This window comes from Crocuta crocuta, unplaced genomic scaffold, assembly GCF_008692635.1.
Source record: "Crocuta crocuta isolate KB4526 unplaced genomic scaffold, BGI_CrCroc_1.0 scaffold293, whole genome shotgun sequence".
Lineage (NCBI taxonomy): Eukaryota > Metazoa > Chordata > Mammalia > Carnivora > Hyaenidae > Crocuta > Crocuta crocuta.
Window position 1 is genome coordinate 1,069,736 of NW_027529436.1, and position 15,566 is coordinate 1,085,301.

The 15,566-nt window shown below is 46.0% G+C and overlaps 1 long non-coding RNA gene across 1 annotated transcript; it reads right to left on the reverse strand.

Annotated features, from left to right (window-relative positions):
• Positions 1-11,024: 11,024 nt before the first annotated feature.
• LOC144228146 (uncharacterized) lies at positions 11,025-14,364 on the reverse strand. The gene is made up of 3 exons (XR_013334134.1): positions 14,207-14,364; positions 13,690-13,785; positions 11,025-11,253 (listed from the first exon to the last, which is right to left on the reverse strand). It is a non-coding gene; the product is annotated as an uncharacterized LOC144228146 (long non-coding RNA).
• Between the last annotated feature and the right edge of the window lie 1,202 nt (positions 14,365-15,566).

The window sequence follows — 15,566 nt, forward strand, 5'->3', positions numbered from 1 at the left end:
CAAGGGTATAAAATTCATCTTCCGTATGGTTATTATTCCATTTATATGAGAAGTCCACTAAATTCACTGAACCATATCAGGCCACATCTGTTTGAAAACCTACCAGTTTTTATGAACATTAAATAAAAATGGTGAGGTTTAATGACAATTTATCATATTCATGCAAAAATAATGAAATGAAAATGTAGCGAAAAGGAAGCCACACTGATAAGGAAAGGAGCTCTAAATGCTCACAGGTTCAATGTTGTATTTTTTTTATGCTTTCAAAAATCAAATATCTGCTACTTCGGCTCCAGAATTTTGTACGGAGGGGCATTTTTTGCCTCAGTGTTGTGTTCTGTCTTGCTTAAGTATTAAGCTAAGTAGTATAGACTCAGAAAACATGCCAAACCTATTTATCCATGAATTTCCCCCACAAAAGCTAGGTTTTTGAACCTTAAGAGAAACTGCTTGGATGAACGATTTTACCACAAGGAAAAACAATGGACCCAGTCCTTAAACAGAATGAAGATAAAGTTGGGGGGGGAGGGGAGGTTGGGGGAAGAGAGAAGCAGACAGGAAGTGAAAAATTCTCCTAGCTGTATTTTATAGGTGAAGTAAATTCTACTTGGATTAGACCTTCTAAGTTACTATGACAGAGGGTAAAGAGAGGTGGAAAGGAAACTTTGAGTGACATTTTTGACAGCAAGCGACAGAAATAACAATTTGACAGAAGAGGCCATCATAAATATAAGATCATCTCAGGCATGAATAGGATTTCCCTTAATGTAAAAAATATGGAGCACGTGTAAGATTCAATTTGGGGTGAGGAGAAAGAGCCAGGCAGGCAGATTACCTAGAAACAAGGCACTAGGGCTGAAGTCAAAGAACTATCATATCAGTTTAAATATCCCTAGCGAACATTTTTGGAGATTTTGAGGTATCGCTCTCCGTTATTCCTATTTATATCTGTTTCCAGCTTGATTGACTGGGATGACGTATAACTAATAAATAGAGGAGGTTGGGATTTCTATTAATACAAAGTTTGTTTTTGTGCCAGGACTGATATCTATTTATCCTTCAGGTAGACAATAGATCTCATTCTTCCCTAATCAATACAGACATCACAGATCAACAACAAATCTTCATACTGGCAAACAGACCAGTCAATAGCTTATTATTATTTAACAAGAATTTCATTGTCAGTGCGCTGGGAAGAAAAATATTAGTAGAGAAGTCTGCATGTAGCCTTATAAATACTGCTCTGATATAAAGGACAGAAGACAGGAAAGCAGCATGTCCTAAGAAAGATGAGCTCAAGTTAAGAGCTTTGGGATCTTGTCAGGAGCTGCAGCTAACTCGTTTTCTGAGCTGGATTGGTGAGTTGCCATCTTTAGACTTGCAGTTCTCTGTCAGAATGGCAAAAGGGGTTGGCCAAACTTCTCCCCAAAGCCACCTTCCAGCCCCGAAATCTAAGACAAGTGGACCTCTTACTCTGAATTTTCATTAGATTAAGGATTTAACAATCAGATAAAGCAGGATGAGTAACCCATAACGTGTTCCAGAAAAATATGAAATGACATGTTGAAAGCATTTAAATTGAACAAAACAGATTTGTGTGTGTGCCACTATTGACACACAAACGTTGACTGTGTTTTCCTGTATCTACTGACTGTGATTGATAGGAGATACATCAATTTCAAGGTCTGTGAATTTAAGTAAATTATCGTTAGTGGTATCACGTCTTTAAAAAAAAAAAAATTATACCCTTACAGGGAACAAATTGAGACAAGATCTATATAAAGCGTGAATGTAGCACAAACATCCACTTACAATTGTGAATATATGTGAATATATATGTGTAAATGTATATGTGTATAGATAGATGATTGATAGATGTGAATGTATATGTAGTTGGGAGCTTTTCAGAAAACTTGAGGAACATTTTAAAAATTGTTTATGCTTTTTAGAATGCTTAGCATTTCTGTTTTAAAAACAACTTGTCTTCCCTTTTAAGATGTATGTGCCAGGCTGGCTCTGATGTCAGAATGAGCCATCTTCACAGGATTGGGTCAGCCCCCACTCAAGGAGTCTCTGACAGAAAAGAAACAAGTCGGGGCATGGTAGTTTAGCCATTAAGTCTCAAATCTTCAGTGCCTTTTCCAAAACCCTATAAACTCTTGAATGTCTAATCAAGAGGAAGAAAAACGAGTTTGTCTTTTACAGTGTTTTTATTTAATATTCTATTTTATTTGGAGAAAGAGCAGGGGAGGAGCAGAGAGAGGGGGGAGAAAGAAGTCTAGTCAGGTTCCCAGATGCCAGTGGGGCCCGAACTCGGGATCTCCAGGGGAGATCACAAACTGAGCTGAAATCAAGAGTTGGATGCTTAACCAACTGAACCCCCCGGGTACCCCGTTTCTTCTTGAATTACTGAATCTTGGTCTTCACCTTCTCCCTTTCCTCCTCTTCCTCTCATGGAAATGTCCCCACTTGGAGACTAAAGCATGAGAAAGTCTGGTACAAAAAGAGGAAAACAAGCAAAGAGAAACCTTGGCTTCTCTCTCTTCCATTGCTGTGTTCTATGCCTTCTCATTTCTGTTTGTGTCCAGCTTCGATTATATCCATTTGAATTCTCTTTCTACCCAGGTTATTTGAGGTTCGCAGTATTTTTGCACTGAATTAAAATAGCTTTCAATTTTAAAACCATAATGTCACAAATATTTTACAGACAAAATTGATGGAAAACAAATGAATATCAAGTGAGAAAAGCACAAATGTAGATTTTCTTCACAAAACTTAGAGGTATCTGCTTTAAAGATTTTTAAAATTTATGATAGAGGACACTAGAAGTAAGTTCATGTTTAGCAAGATCAGATTTAAAAAAAAGGGGGGGGTGGAATTGAATTGATGGGAGCCCACCCTGGGTCTAATTTCAAAGTTTCCATTTATGTCATGTCAGATTTGGGGAGACTGAGCCCGCACTGAAGTGCATCGGTCTGTCTCCCGGGCTTGATACCCAGGGTTCATGACTGCAGTTCCTGGCACAGTCATAAATATTCATACCTCTACTAATAATTTGCAAGCCAAATTCATTTGGCTTTTTTCACCCCATCAATCTTATAATTAATAAGGGTGGTGCTCTTGTTTCACTTTCCTCCAAAAGAAAAGATAAATGAAATAAAGAGTCATCCTGTACATTTAAATAGGAGTGCCTCTCACTGATTAAAAGCCGATGCTATCATATAATGGTCGAAGGAGAGGCTTCAGCTATTTCTCTCAGTGGTGGCTGACTGGGGAGGGGGCTGGAGATAAGAGCAAAGGAATCATTTCCAGATGTGGCGGCATGAGTCTTGATCTGAAGAGCTTGGTTATCTATTAAATAATGCATAGGAAAACTTTGAGATACTCTATTGAAAGGGAGTTGTAAGGGGTTATATTTACAAATTGCACTCTTATCTATTGTTTGGAAAGACAGACGTTGTGCATAGCATGCCAATATCCAGAGAATTCGATTCTCAACAGTCTGCAGGTTCTGCCTCCAGGTTAGAAATTGAGAGATGCTTTAGAAAGTTGTCAAAGGGGCGTCTGGGTGGCTCAGTCGGTTAAGCGTCTGACTTTTGCTCAGGTCATGATCTCGTGGTTTATGGGTTCAAGCCCTGTGTGGGGCTCTGTGCTGACCGCCTGGAGCCTGCTTTGGATTCTGTGTCTCCCCCTCTCTCTCCCCCTCCCTCACTCGTGGCCGGTCTCTCCTTCCCGCCCTCCCTCTCAAAAATAAACATTGAAAAAAATTTTTTTAAAGAAAGTTGTCAAAATTTACTGATTATTGTCTTTAAAGTGACTGCCTTCAAATTAGAATGATAGCTGCATTTCTAAATCTAATTGTATTGTAAAGACTTGATCTCCACAGAAGCATTAAAGGAGGCGTACATGACAAACTGACTTTACAAATAAATCGTGGTACATAGGACATGGTGTAAATTGTCTGCTCCCATTGGATTTTCTAAGGTCACTTATAGCAGAGCAGGAAAATCAAACTGAACATAATTTAGAAATAAAATTTTGATAATTGAGCTAAGTAACTTGAACTTGTCAATCACCTGTGACCTTATTCTATTTACACTTCACTTGAACATTCTAAAGTCCTAAGGCCGACGGATAAGCAACGAGTATAAACAACTGCTCTCACTTTGTTGTGGGTGGATCACCCCTTCTGAGCAGATGATCTCATCTGTTTTAAAACGAAGAGGCTCAGATAAATATGTACGCAGAAAGAGCTTTCGTAGTCAGGTATTTGCTTCAAACTTTGTTTTACAGAAACTTATTTTAAGGATGCAAGACTGGGTTATTTTTTGTGTATTGCTTTTTGCGTATTTGTTTTAGGAGCTCTTGTCACTTGAGGTATTCTTCTTTTTTAAACGTTTTTATTTTTGAGCTAGAGAGAGAGGGAGAATGAGCATGAGCAGGGTAGGGGCAGAGAGAGTGGGGAACGGAGAATCTGAAGCAGGGTCTGTGCTGCCAGCAGAGAGCCCGATGTGAGGCTGGAACTCACAACCCTGAGATCATAACCTGAGCAGAAGTTGGAATCTCAACCGACTGAGCCACCCAGGCACCCCCACTTGAGACATTCTTGAGACAACCCCCTGCTTCTGTTTAATGATGCAAAGGGGACATCCGGCCCTCCTAGTGTTCTTTATCCTTAAAGCTGGTAAGGGCTGTGTCCTATAAAAGCATGTGATGTTCAGGACAGTCCTTTAAAAAACGTGTAAGCACAACTGATACCTTAATTTTTATACCTAATTCTATGTGAATATAATTACACATTTGATTTACTGCACACACACAAAAAAGTTTTCCTCTACTGAAGTTAAAAGAGGGGCGTAACTGTGAGAGAAGCAAACCTAAGTCTGCCGGGGCCCCTTGCATTCTGTTCCTAGACTTCATGGGTCCGCAGCTGCGGGGCTGAGACCGAGCTGGGCGCCCACACAAGAGAAGTGGCTCAGGCTGGGACTCCAAGACACCCTTTGCACGGAGATCTCTGCTGCTCTGGGGGGCGAGGTTCTTGTTCTGTCCAGGATCCTCCCTGGAGAGAATGGGGGTAACTGGCTTTTCCTCACTCCCCACCAAGCCCTTGTCAATCCCACTTGGCTAGGAGGGTTCTTGGAAAAACCCGCTACTGGGTAATAGAACCTCTTCCCTCTCCCCGACTTTGCAACAGCAGAATTCGACCCACCTAGAGCTTGTGGGCCTTTCTGGGTCTTTGCTTGTATGTCACCAAAACCACACAACACAGCAGGTGTCCCCGCAGGGGAGCCGCTGAAGGATGCCGGATCTAGGGCTGGCAGAGGAATTTGGGGGCCGGGGATTCTGACAGTCACCCCTATTTCCATTCCAAACCTGCTCACGGACCCAGAGGCAGACCTTCCTTTCATTCATGGTGCCGCCCCACGTCACACGGTGGCCCTGAAGACCTGTCCGAGCAGAGGCTGCTGCAGTGGGCTGGTGCGGAGCAGGCTGGGCCTGATGGCTGCCCAGACACCTTCGCCACCTTTAAAGGTACTAGAGGCGTAGCGCTTACATCCAGGCAGTGCTCTTTGATCACAGACTTTCTCACCCACCAGCGTAGGACCTGAGGACTAAATGTCTTCCTAATTCTCTCCCCAGCAGCTGGGGAAGGCAAAGAGCACGGGGGAAGAGGAAGGTGAAAAGCTACCCCCGCTTCCAACCCTCACCCAGCACTGCATGGGCCTCATTCTACACAGAGTTCTCCCTGAGGCACCAGCTGTGCTGGTCCTCAGCCTGGGAGACCTGAGGGATTTTGCAGATAAGGTGTTTGGTTTTTTTTCATTGTTTTTATTGCTTTTTATTTCTTGAGGGAGAGATGGAGAGCAAGCTGGGGAGGAGCAGAGGGAGAGGGAGAGAGAGGGAGACACAGAATCCGAAGCAGGCTCCAGGCCTGGAGCAAAGCACAGAGCCCGATACAGGGCTTGAACTCATGAACTGTGAGATCACGACCTGAGTGGAAGTGGAACACTTCACTGACTGAGCCACCCAGGCGCCCTACAACTACGTTTTTGTTCTAGTGGTGGTCTTTTCTCTTTTTCGAGGCCTGGCTGCAGCAGCCAGTAGGAATAGGGTAGGATCTGGTCAGAGAAAAGATAGCAATTGCAGAGCTTTGTGGCTATTTCTGTCCACATGTGCCTACGTCCCCCTGCATGGTTGTAGAAGGAGGTGGGGACGGCAGAGACAGAATGTAGGAGGCTAGTGTAACCTAGCGGCTATGGGTAACTCAGACACATCGGCCCCCAACTACTGTTGCCTCACCTCATGGGTCTGGAACAGACACCTATACGTCAGGGTTCACCTAAGCCTTTTCACACGTCAGCCCCAAGAACTGTTTGTTCGCCAGGATGCAGAGAGTGAGGCTTGAGGGGAAAGGGGGGCGGGAGTGGCAGGTGGCAGAGGTCAGACAGGAGAGCTGGGCGCCAGGGTGCCTGGCTGGGCTGCCCAGCCCTCAGCCCTCTGGCCTGCAGGCCTACCTACCTTCCAATCCTTCCTCACAGCCCTTTCCTTCCACTGATGTGGCTTATTATCTATAAGAATGGAAATTGTGGATCGTGTCATTCTTATTTTTTGAAGTCACATCTACTGAGGACGTGTCTACCAGGCACAGTGAATGAGAGCTAAGAGGGGTTCAGATACTTCCAAATAAAAATTACCATGAATAACCATGTGTGTTAGAGCTCAAATGGGGCTACTTTGGGACAGCGACTTGGGCCGGCCCTCTATTGGGATGGAAATACTGCTTCTGATAGATTACTAGGCTCGAGTAGACCATACCATCAGTATCCTTAACATCCCGTTTCTACTGATTTCAGAAAGTGAATGGGTTGGCACAGCCCAAGAACCTACTTCTGTCAGTGTGTGGTGGAGAAAGACGTCAGGGTCTGCCTGAAATTCACAAAGACCAGCAAACTGGAGGAGGGGAAAGGGAAATTCACATGAACTCGGGCAGAGATGACAAACGGGAAGAGAGAGAAAACAAGGAGAGATGGACAGAGGGGAGGAAGGGAGAAGGGTGGAGGCAGGGAGAGTCAGATTTTCACACCTGCACACGGAGGGCTTTGAAACCCTCGACCCCCGACCCCCAAACCGAGTGCACCTCACAAAACAGGTTCAGCTCGTATTTCAGGCGGTCTCCTTGCCTGGTGTCCGCGGTCCCCGGGGCCCTAATTCACTCCTGCCCTCTCTGCACAATGGCATTCGAACCTGGGAAAATAATTGCATTAGAGCAGATTACTTATAACCGATAGTTATCCGTCTTTTTCTGTTCGACAGAAGTCTATTAAACTCAGCACAGTCATTACCAGCTGAGCTCTAGAGAGCGCCTTCATTAAGAAAATTAAAATCATACTTTTGAATCCAAGCAAAGCCTGCGTAGGTCTCAAGAGCCCGCGTCCAACCCCGACGTTACGCTGAGCCTGATTTTGCCCCCGCGGACCAGTCTCGGCTTTTTTGGATACAGTAGGTCAGGGCGCAAAGATTGAGTGTGATGGCAATTACTCGAAGATAGGAACCTCTGCGCTCTAGAAGGACCATCTTTCTTCCCAGCCCCCTCCCCCGCAGCCTTCCCTCCACTGGATCTTTCCAGTTAAAGGCACCACACCTGTGCAGGCGCGGCGGTGGCCAGGAGATCAGGGAAGGTGTGGGTTCAGGGCCCGGGAAGCCACAACGGTGAACTTGCCCAGCTGACGTCTGCCGCCAGAGGCCCGCTCCAAATGCACGTGTTGCGCACACGCACGCGCGCACACGCGGGGAGACGGGAGACTGCCCGCGCCCGCCGNCACTCGTTCCGGGACCAACGTGGCCTACGAGCATTTTGTCCAACTGGGCAAGGGAGCCTGGCTCCGCGACTGAGCAGGCAGTTGCGTGAAGCTCAGACCGGGAACCTAGGTCCCTCTGGGCGAATCTCCCGCCTCTGGGGGCCTATTTGGGTCTCCTCCTCGGCTCCGTAGGAGTCTCGGCTTGCAGTACCCCAGGCAGACTCGGGGCGCGGACTCGGCCCAGCTCCTCGCCTCTCCTGCGCCCCAGCTAGGGGAGGAGGGCACAGGTGCGGAAGCGCGGACGGGGGTGGGGGGCGGGGAGGGCGACGCCCCCTACCTCCCCGACCTCCCCTTCCCGGTAGCCTCAGGGTGACATCTCCTATTGCTCCAGTGGTGGTGAGATCTCCAACTCCACTCTGAGCTGGAGTCCTCACCCGGCGGGAGAGCTGTCCGCCCAGTTAGGAGGGGGCGCTTTTGCATTGATTTTCTGCGGCATCTGGAAATTCGCGGGGTTTGAAGAATTTTTCGCATGTTTGGTGGTGGTGGTTCTTGTGGTTGTTAGCCACTGCCCTTTGTTTCAAGGTTTTGCTTTTTAAAATGTTAATTTTTGCGTATTTCTCTGACAGGTCTGCCCAACTCAGGGCTCTCAGGGAAGCACAACGGCTTTTCTGTATTTTCGGGGTGCACTTTCCCGGGGCTCTAGGAGCAGAGAAGTGCTGCTTCCTTTTTTTTTTTTTTTTTTTTTTTTTCTTAATTCCCANACCCCTCGTTCTCTCTGTCTAATGAGGGCTTTGAGGTTTATTAGGGGGAAATAGCACACACACCCCTCAGCACTCAAATACAGGATTAGGTGGAGTTGACTTGAAAGTGTATAATATTGTGGTTCCTTGGCAAGGGTCTAATTCTCTTTTTCCCTGATTTCTACTTGACACAAAATCTTACAATATTCAAGTGGTGAAAGTCAGCGAATAGATGTGGACAAATGAACATCTTTTACAGGTCCACGATTTTCAACTCACTAAACGGGTAGATTTTGTTTTCTTAAAAATTTTTTTTCAGGGGAAAACAAAACAAATGCACCTCCACCGTTGTTTTAGTGTTTACTTCTCATCAAAGGTGGACACATCATTCGATTTCTTTTCCCTGTGTAGCCAAAGATGAGGAAATCAGAAACAAGTAGCAGCTTTTGCCCAGCAGGAGATCCAAGACTTTTTCAAGATGGGTCTCTTTTCTTGTGCTTTCCCCTTCTTCCTTCTTAAAGCAAATCCAAAACAGATAAAAAAGAAAGAACACCACTCTTCCCGGAGAGTTTATTTTGTTGCCACAATACAGGGGTGGAGCCCGTTAACGGCTATTTGAAATGATAATGCTTGGTGATCTCATTCATCTAATCATAATCTTCAAGTGGTTTAAGATAAATGGCAAAACGTGTCTTCAGTCTCTTCCTAAAGACCTTTGCATTCATTTACGTAGAACATTGACCAGACTGTGAGTGTCTCCAAATTTCATTAAGTGAAACTGAGATAAATACGATGAGATGTTCACATTTTCTTCCCTTGTAAAAAGTATCTTACTGGAAGCATTTTTACTTGGAGTCAACTGCATTGGGGACACTTGCTTCCTTTTCTTTACTACAGGTAGATAGATCTAGATATATAAAATGTGTTTTACATATACATACATATTTAAAGGAGCCAAAATTGTCTGCAGCGAACTTCTCTTCCATTTCTGAGCTTAATGAAGACCTTTCCAAAAGTCAGCTTCATTGGCTCGCGGCAGGCTCTGCTTCCTCCAGACCAGGGTTTATATTTAAAGTAAATTTGAACTCCCTGAACTTCTTTAAAACCGGCCAAAAGAGAGACAGACACTGTGTGTGTGTGTGTGTGTGTGTGAGAGAGAGAGAGAGAGGGAGAGAGAGAGAGAGAGAACAACTTGGAGCATAAATATTTAATTTACCTCAGTTGGCAAAAATAACCCCAGCAATTCTTCGAACACCGGAAGAGGCGGCTGCCTCTGACTTGCCCCAGGAGAGCACCTTCCCTGTTCCCCGGGTCCCAATCCGGTCCAGAGCACCCCCAAAAAGGAGGGTCGGAGAAGGTGTGACACAGGAGGGTTGTAAAGAGAGGCGAGGGAAGGGAGCGGGTTTTTAAAGAAGACACTCCTGGTACCCCGGCCAGAAATGAACGTCAGGAGACCCACCTTTTCTCCCTCCCTTCCCCCCCGCGCCTCGTTTCTGCGAGCAGTTTGCACAGAATCCCAAAATCCGGTGCTTTCAAAAGCAGCCCCCAAACTCTCCACAAACTAAAGTCCTCACTGCAGGTTCACACTCTGTGTGTGGGGTCTAGCTGTGGTCAGGGGACTTTTCCGAGTCAGGACTGCTATGCCAGCGACTTTCCTAGGAGGAGAGGCTGGCGGCAGAGCCGCCGCATCTGCCAGCCTGAGATTGCCCCAGCTCTCGTTTACCTGTGCGCCCTCGCGTTAGAGTGGTCGTAAATCCGTGGAGATTAATTGGGAAGCCGAGGAAAATGCCTGTATGCACCAAAACTGTTGAAAAAAAAAATAACCCAGACACTCTCAAATAGTCCCACACTTGTATTTGACGTGAAGCACTAGAGTATGATCAAATGTCCAAGACCCTGGCGGTTTGTTTTGGTGCGCTCCAGCTACCCTTTCCGTTTCCAGCAAAATTGAGAAGCACAGGCTAGGAGAGAAGAACACGCGGGAAATGACTGTGTGCGTGTGTGTATGTGTGTGGGTAGACTGGTATGGAGACAGCTTTTAAACACGTTTTCTATTTTGGGGGGAAAATCGGACAGAGACCAGTATTTTCTTGGTGGTTGCAGGAAAGGGTCATTCAAGACCAAGAGCTGAATTCCCGAAAGCGATTCTTCAGGACTTTACAGAAACAGTACCATCTCCTCGGGAGTTTATTTGGTGAAGCTGCAAAATACTGTTTTGTATTGACCTCTTTCCCCATTAGATAACATTTTTTTTTTTCCAAAACTTCGACAGCATCTATTAAAAACATTTCCTTAACACTCCGGAATCTACAGTGTGGCCGAAACAAACAAATCACAGCAAAAACCCAGACAATAAAGGGATTTAGAGAAAGAAAATGTGTCCCTTTCCTAGCCATTTGATAGTTTATTCCCCGGAGGCCAGTGAAGGTGGGGGTTCCCTCGTACTTGATTATTATTTTTATTATTCATGTAAATGTTCAGCCTTTCCAAGTTATTTCTCTCCCGCGGGGTTTTGCTGCAGGAGGGAGGTGGGGTTGGTGGAAGGGAGTCACTGTGAGGGGGGGTGGGGGGCGCAGAAAAACAAGATTTGCTTCGCAGGGGGCTGACCCGCAGCGGTCTACTCCACTGGCCAGCAGGGGGCGCTCTGATGTTACATGTGGACGAGACAGCCGAGCGGCTCCCAGCTTCCAGACCGGCTTTGCAGTTTCACGCAGCTGCAAAAGGAAGGGGAGGAGGGATTGTAGGTCCTAAACCTTCAACAGCTATTCCACTTGGGTTATTTACCCCTCTGATCGAAATGTACCTCCGCCTCACTTTACCTACCCACCTCGCTCACCGCAACCGCCTTCCCATCAACCTCTTTTCATCTGCATCTGCGCAGCTCCTGTACAATCTCTCTCTCCCTAGCCTTGAAATATACATTAATGCAACTTATTAAATGCGACGATGAATAGTCAACATTTTTTTCGCCTGTTAGTTCCGCTGATCCAAGCAGGATTTATTTGCAGATCTCACATCCTGGAGCCATAATGCGGGATTTTTTTTTTTCTCCCTTAAATAAAATTGGTCAAATGTTGACAACCTTTAAGCCAATCTAACACTCAAGATTAGTGATGGGAAACTAATGAGAAAATATCAGATCGCCCGGCCTGAGGGCTGCCAATTAAATCTTCGCTGATTGAAAAATAAAAGCGGACTTGGGGTGTGAGCCCAGCTCAACTTCAACTATTAATTTAACATGTTGCCGGGGTCTGTGCCTTCTCTCCTCAAAACTGCTTTCCCCGTAACACAGCTTCCTCCTCTCTCATCCCTCAACCTAAAAGCCAAATGTTATTTCTCGAAATATTTCAAGAGGTCCAAATCAGGATGATCATTTCTTACACGGTAAATATTAGGCCTTTAAGCAATATGATTTAACTAATTAGAAAATTTACATCATTAAGTGTCAGGGAGAGAAAAAAGAGAAACAAATCTGCCAGTCATTTTAAAGGAGACAGGCACTATTGAAGTGTGAAGAAATCGGCTCTAATTCAAAAAGGCAATCGGGCAGAAAAAGCCCTCAACATTACCCTGCTAGTTATTTATNTGTCATATTTATATTGAGGTTTTTGTCTGTTAAAGGACTAAAATTTGAAAATGTTTCAGTAAGAAGAAAACCGAATCCTCAAAGGGAAAAATATTCGCAGAATCCCCTCTCTTCCAGACAAGCAAACCTGTTGTGATAAGCAAGTCTCACCCCACTCTTTATTTTTTTTCCTCATTCTTTCATTTTTTCCCCCTTCCCATTAAGTTCCTATTTTGAAACCTGCTTGGTGAGAACTAGATACTCTTTGTGTTCTGCTCCCCTCCCCCTCCTTTCTTGCACCCCTCCTTCCTCCAAAGCGAGAAACTTAGACTGAAAGCTGAAAAGTACAAATACATTAACAAAGCCCCACTCACTTGATAAAAAGGCCATGGTCTAGGCTTACATGTCAGGTTTCTAAGCAAAGGGGGATCGGTTGGGTGGGGCTACAGACAAAAGATGATGAACTAGACATTTCCCTCACCTATGTATAATATTTGATAGTGTGCTTAAAGGGGGAAAGGCAGGTAGGTGTGAAAAATTTTAAAGTGCACCGTAGCGTTGTGCGGCTTTCTCTCCATTCCCCACTTCTCTATTCAGCTTCAAACAGCAGCCTCATTATATCTAGGTGCCCCTTCCCATCATACTCTTACTGAAGCCCTGGGTACACCACACACACAGCCCTCTCCCCAGTCTTCACATTCCCAGCAAATTAACTGAAGAGGCAACTGCAAAAGAACTTTGTGAGCAGTTCTATTTGGAAACTCAGGCCCTTGCTGGCATCTCTGAGGACTTGTTCTTAAACAGACATTGGGTTTTTAAAAAACGTAACAGCAAGCCTTAGATACTTGATTTCCCTTCATGATTATTTCTTTTTAAATTACAAAGGGGTCCCGCAGGCTCATTTTTCTGCCTTCCCCTATTGTTTTATTAGGATCTGTTCTAGCCTAATTTTCTTATCTTCCTCTCTGCCTTACATCCTGAAAGTTTCACTACCTTGCTTCCCACCAAATCCCCGGGCCTGGAATTCTCAGGGCTGGGCTTCTGTGGGCCTGGAGCAGCTCCCCAACATCAGTTCAATGCCATTCTCCACCTTACCATATTTCAGCTTTGCAGGAGAGAGCAGTAGCAGACCTGGGCTATTAACACACCACAGTTAATTCTCTGCGGGAACTTTTACCAGGTGGGACGTGTGGAAGGAGAAAACATCTGTAAACAGTGAGCACTCTTGAGGGTGGGGAGTGAGTTCTGACATCGAGGTCAGAATACATATAAAAATATGGCAGAATTTGTGAAAGAGTTCAGGCTTAAATTTGGGCAAAATAAGAGGAAAGAGAAAGGGGAGGGGGATAGTGGAAAGAACCTAGAATGCTCCCCAAATGCAGCTTATTTTCTGGCCGTCACAGAGCAGATGGGAGTCGAACGTGCTCCTCTTTGAGAAAGATTAGAGTAAAATGGACACTTCTGTCACTTTCAGGAGGCGGGACACAGAGAGGTGAAAATATACAAGCCAGTGGCCTCTGGCGCTGCAGGGCTCCCCTGGCGGTCTCCCCACCCTCTGCCCCGTCCTTCTCGAAACCCTCCTTACCTTTGTGGCTTGGATCTGATCTGACACACACTGGATGTTCCTGGACTAGGTTCTTTGAGAGGAAACAGACCACGAGAATCAACCGGTCTCCTGCATCTACTCCGAAGCCAAGAAGCATTACAATAAAATTTACAGCGCCTTTAACAACTCGCAAGGAAAGCATTAAAATTCTCTTTAATTGAGGAAACATTGATTTTTAAGTCTAGAAAAGGTAAAATCATAATTTAGCTGCAAACTTTCAGGCGAGAGTATAGCGTATGATGTCGCCGTGTTATGGATCCACCCATGCAACATCACATCTTTAATTGCGCTACTTTATGAAGTGATAAAGACAAAAGATAAGCCGACTTAGGCAAATGCTTACAAAAAAAAAAAAGAGGACCTAGAGTAATTTCCTCCTCCAGTTATTTATAAAAAGAATTGTCTTTTTTTTTAAAGCAGAAAAAAAAAAATGCCCAAAGGGGAGGAAAGAGAGAAAAAGAACGGAAAACCACAGACCAGTCTAAAAGCAACTCACATTAGCAAATCCGTTGATATTCTTTAGCAAAGAAGGAATGAAGCAAACGCATTTTGAGAAAATGCATTCACGGGCACAATTGCATCCTCCTTTAAACGAAACAAACCTGGGTCTATTTTCTTACTTTACTCCCAGTCCTTTTGGGGGGCGGAGGGGTGCAGAACCTATTGGTGGATAGGAAAGGGAAAGAAAATCAGGCTTTCTATGTTATTTCTGTATCGGTTTTTGGTATTATAGAGGAGTAAAGAAGTTTTTGTGTGGTGGTTTTTCATTGATCAGTCACTCTGAGCTAATGTAATTATCCTCATCAATAGGAGGCTGCAGAGAGAATCATTATGTGGGTGACATTGATAAATGATCGCCCAGGAACGGCCCTCTCGCGGGCAACCCCCACATCTGACCCTCCCACACACACAATGTAGTCATAGAAACACCTAAGGAGCTTCCAGCGCCGCCGCGAAGGGGCCAGAGAGCGAAGAAAAAGCCTCGGGCGGCCGAGGTGGGGGTGGGGGCCAGTCCCAGATCCAAACCAGTTCCAACGACAAAAAACAGCCAGCGGCGGGGGAGAGAGGAGGGCATTGCGGGTGGGAGAGGCCCCCTTCCCAGGAGCACACCCTCTCACAGTTGCTCACAACAAAGTGAAAACCCGCCCTCCAGACGGACCCATTCCTCCACACCTTCTCCCATGTGCGACCTCACTACCAACAACATCTGATGTTTGCCGAGACACACATCCAAATCGGTTTCTCCAAAGGAGTTAAATCATGACGTTACAAGACCTGTAGGCATCTCGTTCTCACGCGGGTCCTCCGTTCAAAAATCCCCAAACCAACAACAAACCAAACCCGTCCGAACAAAGGCAGCAGCTGGGTGACCCNGCTGTTTATTTATTTTATTTCTAAAGCTTCAGCTAAAGTAGCTTTGACACTGTTGGGGCTGGAGGGGAGGAGCTGTTGGGCTCTGCTGGATCATCCATCATCGCTGTCACCCAGAGTCTGCCCCGAGGAGCCGCAGACGCAATCTCCCTTCTGTCTCTACACCGAAACTATTAATATTAAAACCTCCCTTCAAACACTGCCCCGACGGCCTCCATTCCCAGCACCGCCTGGCCGGCCTCCCGCACCAGACCTGCGCGCTCCCCTCCCCGCGCTCGACGCGGGCGCTCGCCCCGGAGGAGGCTCGGAGGCTGCTGGGGGCCCCCTCCGGCACCCCGCCCCCTGGAGGCGCGTAGGCCCAGCTCCAGCGGCGCAGAGGGAAGGCCAGGTGAGGGCTGCAGCGGCCGTCCGCACGCGCCCGCCGCCCTCGCCCCTGCCCGGCCCCCTCGCGGGCTGCGGACGCACGCGGCGTGTTTGCACGAACC